Source organism: Mus caroli, chromosome 8 (assembly GCF_900094665.2).
Source record: "Mus caroli chromosome 8, CAROLI_EIJ_v1.1, whole genome shotgun sequence".
NCBI classification, from domain to species: Eukaryota; Metazoa; Chordata; class Mammalia; order Rodentia; family Muridae; genus Mus; species Mus caroli.
In genome coordinates, this window is record NC_034577.1 from 59598633 (window position 1) to 59605114 (window position 6482).

A 6482-nucleotide genomic window follows, 5' to 3' on the forward strand; every position below is an offset into this window, starting at 1 on the left:
GGCTGGAGTGTCTAATATATCAAAGAGGACCTGGCCTCCAGGTTCTTCTAGTACACTCAGTTTCTACATGTTATGAGGTATGGCTGGCATACCCTGCCCTCTACCCAGTCGAGGGGTTTAAATGGACTACCCTTCCCTGAGAGGTTCTTCCTTATATAATGTAGACATTTTGATTACCTGCCCTCCTTTGGCTTATTGACTTCTATGCCTGGCTTCCTCTTCCCTTCTCCATTACCTTCTCCCTCTCCTGCATGACTCAGTGTCATGACCACTCTGGGCACTCTCAGATGTCTCTGGTTATGCATTCCCACATATCTATTATAAACTTTCTCCTCCACCATTACTATGAGCAATCATGTCCTTTCTTCCTTTTCATTTCAATGAACATTTTTAAGCAAAGAAGTGTGGATAACTGTTCATTGCAAAGATATTGGTCTGGTATGAGGCCTCTGCCTTCTGCTGTTCTATCAGAAATAGAACTTCACTTGAACTCCTGTCAAATACCCTATTGTTTCCTCGTTTCATGGAGATCATGTAGTTTTGGATCTCTATGATCAGCCCCTCCATGCACTCTAGCAGTTGTTGGTTGTTGTGGTTGGCCAATTCAAAGCCCTGGATCTGGGCCTGAGCATTATCTGAGCTGGTCAGACTCCCTCCTGGCTTTCTTCCTCTCAGAAATGGTTCGCCAGCAATGCCCAGAAACCATAGCCATTTCTACCCATTGTCCATGCAAGATGCAGGCCCTGACTTCCCAAGTGCTGCAGATAGTGAGGGGCATGGCCAGTTCTTCCACTCTCATGACCCTGAGCCCAGTTCTGCCTGCCATAAGTGTCAAGGGATGAAAGGGGAGAAGGGCAAAACTCCCCTGTCCATGCTGCCATGCAGCAGACAAGTTGTTGGGCCAGGTCTTCTATGCTCATACCTTTGGGGCTGTCTTACCTGCAACCTCCTTGTCCAGGGCTAGCTCTACTCTGTTGCCCAGGCAAGGCACAGGCCCTACTCTACCAAGTGTTACAGCAGGGGAGGGGCAGCTCCAGATCTCCTGCTTTCATGACCCCGGAGCAAGCTCTCCTACCTGCTGTAGGTGGTAGGGAGCAAGGGTGGGGAAGAGTATCTTTCTCATCCATGTTACCATGCAGCAGACAAAATGATGCAGGACCAAACTCTACAATACTCAGACCCTCAGGACTTGTACACCCACCATCAGGGTCAGTTCTCCTGTGCTGGTGAGGTGCAGGGCCTGCTCTACATAGCTGGAGCAGGTAAGCAGCAGGCTCAGCTTTTCTGCTCCCATGACCCCAGGGGCCAAGTCTCCCACACTCAGATCCTTGATGCCAATTCACCCACAACTCTCACAATTTAACATGCTAGGCTTGCTTGCAGCTGGATAGGAGTAAGGTAAGCTCTCCTGCTCTCATGCTCCCAGTGCCAGCTCTCCTGAGATGCCCAGGTGAGGAATAGGGACAGCTGTGCACAGCCCTCAGACATCAAAATGTCCCAGGGGAACCTCCCTGACCAGAATGTCCATCTGGTCTTTGGAGATAACAGACCCTTGTTGCTGCAGGACCATGGACAAAGTTGTGGCCTCTGGTAGCAACACAGGCCAGCACACCACCATGGTTCCAGGTGACATCACTGGCCACTCACATCAGGATGCTCCCCACTACCACCAAATCTCCAGTTCTGCTCCTCATCACACCCATATCCCTCTGCTTCTCCATCTCCTAAATTTTCTCCACCACCCACCTGCTCCTCCTAGTGGTGCTTATGTTCTCTGAGTGTCTGGAGTCATCTCAGGAATGGTCCCAGGAGATCTATGCCTGCCTGTGCTTTATAACACTGGGCAGAGGTCATCTGGAGCATGGTCTTACCTGCTAGGCATGATGTACAGCACCAGAATGATGGGCATCTCAGGCTAGCTACTCACTCAGTGCCCATGCCACTGGTCTGGTGGTCACCTAGGGCTTGTTCCTTGCCCAGGTCCATCTGAGTGGCCCCATGTGAAGGCCATCTTTCTTTGGCTCCCTCCCTCCTGGGGACATGGTCGAAGGTGGGGTTCCTCTAGTCTACAACTCACTCCTCACCCTGGGAGCCTACCAGAGCCTACACAGTACTAGACTGTTGTGGGGCAATGAACTATGCACAGACAGCTTGGTCTCCAGTAGAGCTGAGGTCATGAACCCTGGTGAAACTCAGTGGTGGTAATTTTCACCTACATGAGACAGAAGGCATTCCCTCATGTCTCCTGGACCCCTGGGTCCTGTTGAAGTTACCACCCCCACAGACCCCACAGGAGAAGCATGTGTCTAGTAGTCATGTACACAATGTCCCAAGCTTCTGACCTTCAGGCTAGACGCCTCCCAGTTACCTAGCAACAGCAAGATAACAAGTCCACTATAAGAGGGGCTGCTTGGCCCCACTGTGTTCTCTCTCTCTCTCTCTCTCTCTCTCTCTCTCTCTCCTTTTCCTCCTTCTCTCCTCTTGGCCATGGCTAGTCTCTCTCTCTTTCTATCTTTTCTCTTTCCTCCTGCCTTTCTACAATAAAGCTCTAAAACCATAGACTGTCTCTGTTCATAAAGGCCCAGACAAAGGACTCTTACCTGCATGGGAACCTCTCTCCCTCTGCCCTCTTCCTGTATCTCTGGGGCTGAGATTGCCCTGGGGCCCCTATTCTGTTCTCAGCTCCCCTGCTGCATCCAGAGTGGGATGCCAGAGACTGAGAGCCTGGTACCGAGGGCTGCCTCTTGTCACCCCCACAGTGTGGAATCAATGGTTTCACACAGCCAGGTGCCCATCTGGGGCCACGTGGAAAGCATCCAGCAGTCCTCCCACATCCGCCTACCCAGAGCACAGGAACTCTGTCCACACTCGGGCTCTCTCCCTCCCCGCTCTTCCCCTACACCCACAGCCCCACAGACTGTCTCAGGTAGTTCTCTGTTTAGGCACCCTTGTACTAGACTGTTGCTCTCCTCAGAGCACTAAGTGTGGACATACCTTTTTTCCTGTCTGCTACCTACTGAAGCACATGTGACACAGCAGTCACACCTGCAATGCCTATAGAGGCAGTCACATCATTCTTTTAAGAAGAAAATTATGGGACATTCTGCTCACATGGGTCCTTCTAAACCAGTAAGATCCTCAGGGTGCAGCAGCTATGATTTGAACAAGCCCAGGAATAGCCCACAGGATTGAGAGGCCCTGGTAACTCCTCTGTGGTACTGATTTTGTAGCCATACAGTATAGAAGCATTATAATGTTTACAGAGCCACCTGTGAGAGTCTGGGAGGCCAGGCAGTGTGTGTGTGTGTGTGTGTGTGTGTGTGTGTGTGTGTGTGTGTGTGTGTGTGTGTTGGAGATCAGAGTTGTAGCAAGAAGCACCTGACAAGGAGATGAGTAGAACTGCGAATGAGAAGCCAAAGCTATGATAGATTTTAAGAAGACAAGAATGCCAGGAATGTGGACCAACTACAAGGAAGGCAGAAACTAGCCTGAGACATAGCTTTGAGGTATGCAGCCAGAGAGTCATAGAGCAGAACTTACCAAGCACATAGGAATTCATCTATTGTATGATATGGTACCCCAGATGCTGAGCATAGAATTCAGTGTTTGTCTGTCTGGCTTTAAACCTGTCCTTAGTCCATTCTCTGTCTGTTCTGTCCTTCCCTTTTGGAACTTGACTCATCATCATGTTTTATCAGTATGGTAACTGTTGGTTTTTATAGGAATTCTGAGCAGAGTTTGCCTTGTGTCAGAGGAGACTTTAGACTTGACTCAAGAACAGAGATGAAACAGCTGAAATTTCAATGACACATTTTATAATGGAAAGTGCAGTTAAACACTAGGGATATGAGCCAGAATGCGATACTTTGAATGTGTCCTCCTTTGGTTATGTTAGAAGATCCTGGAACCTCAAAGAGGTGTGGCCTGGGAGAAGGAAGTTACACAGACTGTATTTTCAAAAGGAAATTAGGTCTGTCTATCTGTCTGTCCATCTGACTCCTTCCTCCTCTATTTCCTGTCTTTACATGAGTTGAACAGGTACTTTGCACACATTATGTTTTATTATCACACGCCAACACGTTATAGAGCCATCACTGACTAGAATCATGAAAACTTAGAGATAAAGCTAATCTTTCCTCTTTATATGTTTGTTATCATGAGAATTTTAATATAGTCATTAAAAGCCAACTGACTTAGAAATTTCTATAGTTCTGGATATCTTAGCATTAGCTATTTATTGACAAAGAACAGAAAGAAGAGTTGGACTACTAGGAAATACAGCATGGGATAACGAATTACATTGTCTTAGAGAACTGAATTCTGTGTCATGGTAAATCTTTGGGAGCTGGTTTCCAATAGAGGGGGAAAATGTGAGGGAGAGAGCACAGGAAAATAAGATGTAATGATAGTGTACTCAACATGATAATGGATGCCAAGTACAGAGCAGTTAAGACAAAATGTACTCATTTGTTTTAAAGAGAGATAAAGCACAATCAGCAATTTATTCCTTTTTTTTTTTTCAAGGAATCGGATACTTATTCTAATTTCAAAGGACACATTCAGAATATAAGCTCCCTGGATCTGTAATTTAAAGCAGTTTTCATGAGACCAATACAAATTACACTTTGAAATCATGGGATGATTGCATTGATTGAATGACATATTATATTCTAGAGTAATACCCCCTATTTATTAGTCTACTAAATTAGAAGGTGTCAAATTCTGGTTATGACTAGTCATTAAAATTTTTTAAAGGATAAGGAAACATGAAAGCATGCAATGTTTAGAAGTTCTAGTGAATTAATTAAGCAATAGATTTGATCATCATCAAACAATTTTCTATAGTCATGTTTGGAACAGGATTGAGTATAGCAATTGAGTGAAGGCACATCTAGTAGAGGAATTTCCATGAGTATCATAAGTTAATGTACTGGATATCAATTCACAGTCCTCTGCTTTTAACCACCAATATCTATTGCCTTTGTGACCAACAGAGACTCCATCTCCCAGCAGATACATGCATAGCTACCCTTTTGTTCATTCTTTTATTTCCAATTTTCAGGATCATTTTACTATATCCTAATCACTGCGATTAAAATTCTGACTTCTATCATTACTTCAAATGATAATTTCAATGTGATATTTAACACATCATATTATATTTAGATGATGAGAAACAAGTAAAAACTACAAAGGGGGGAATAATATAAATCTAACACTTGTGTTACAAGGAACCCCTTTAATAAGAAAAGAAGAAAATGAGCAATAGTTCTAGGGAAAATCTTTCTTTAAACATATGAACCTTTAATGTTAAATTTAAAGCAGAAAAATAACAACAAAAAGGCAAAAACAAGCAAGCAAGCAACAATAACAACAACAAAAAAGAATGGTCAACCCAGTGAGTCAAAGCAAAGTTGTGTTGTTGTTGTTGTTCTTGTTCTTGTTGTTAGAAATGTCAAATCTTGTTATAACTATCTTTTAAATTCAGGAGACTTTGCCCTTTAGTTTAAATATTCAATGAAAGAACTCTAAGAACTGCACTTTATAATGAGATGAATAAGTAGTAATGGCCACAGAAGTTTTAAAAATTAATCCATGTGGATTTGTTCAATCCATATTATATGATAATGGAATAATTTATGAATAGTCATCAGTATTTGACATTGTGGAGAACTTATGAAAAGGAAATTAGTTGTAAACTTCTACTCTCTATGTTCTTAAATACCAGTATGCATTATAAACATCCTTGGCCTCAAGCTGTACTACAGAGCAACAGTACTAAAAACTGCATAGTATTGGTACAGAAACAGATAAGTTGGTCAATGGAATCAAATCAAAGGTTCAAAAAGAAACCCACACACTTATGGGCACTTGATTTTTGAAAAAGAACCCAAAACCATACAATGCAAAAAAATAAAACCAACTTCAATAAGTAGTGCTGGACTAACAGGATGTCTAAATGTAAGGGGATGGAAATAAATCCATACTTATCACCCTGCACAAAACTCAGGTCTAAGTAGATCAAAGAACTCAACATAAAATGGGATACACTAAATCTCATAGAAGAGAAAGGGGGAAATACCCTTTAACACATTGGTAGAGGAGACAAGTTCCTGAACAGAGCACCAATGGCTCAGGCTCTAAGATCAACAATTGATAAATGGCATCTCATGAAACTGCAAAGCTTCTGTAAGGCAATGGATACTGTCAATAGGACAAATTGCCAGATCACAGATTAGGAAAGAATCTTCACTAACCTAAATCTGTCAGAGGGCTCATATCCAACATGTATAAAGAACTCAAGAAGTTAGACATCACCAAACCAAATAACCCCATTTTAAAACTGAGGTACAGAGCTAAACAAAGAATTCTCAATTGAGGAATCTTGAATGGCTAAGAAGCACCTAACATCCTTAGTCAACAGGAAAATGCAAATCAAAATGACCGTTAGATTTCACCTTACACACATCAGAATGGCTAAG

The 6482-nt window shown here is 43.3% G+C and overlaps 1 non-coding gene across 1 annotated transcript; it reads right to left on the bottom strand.

Annotated features, from left to right (window-relative positions):
- Positions 1-2933: 2933 nt before the first annotated feature.
- On the bottom strand, positions 2934-3067 carry LOC115031832. The gene has a single exon (XR_003837487.1). It is a non-coding gene; the product is annotated as a small nucleolar RNA SNORA17 (small nucleolar RNA).
- Positions 3068-6482: the final 3415 nt, after the last annotated feature.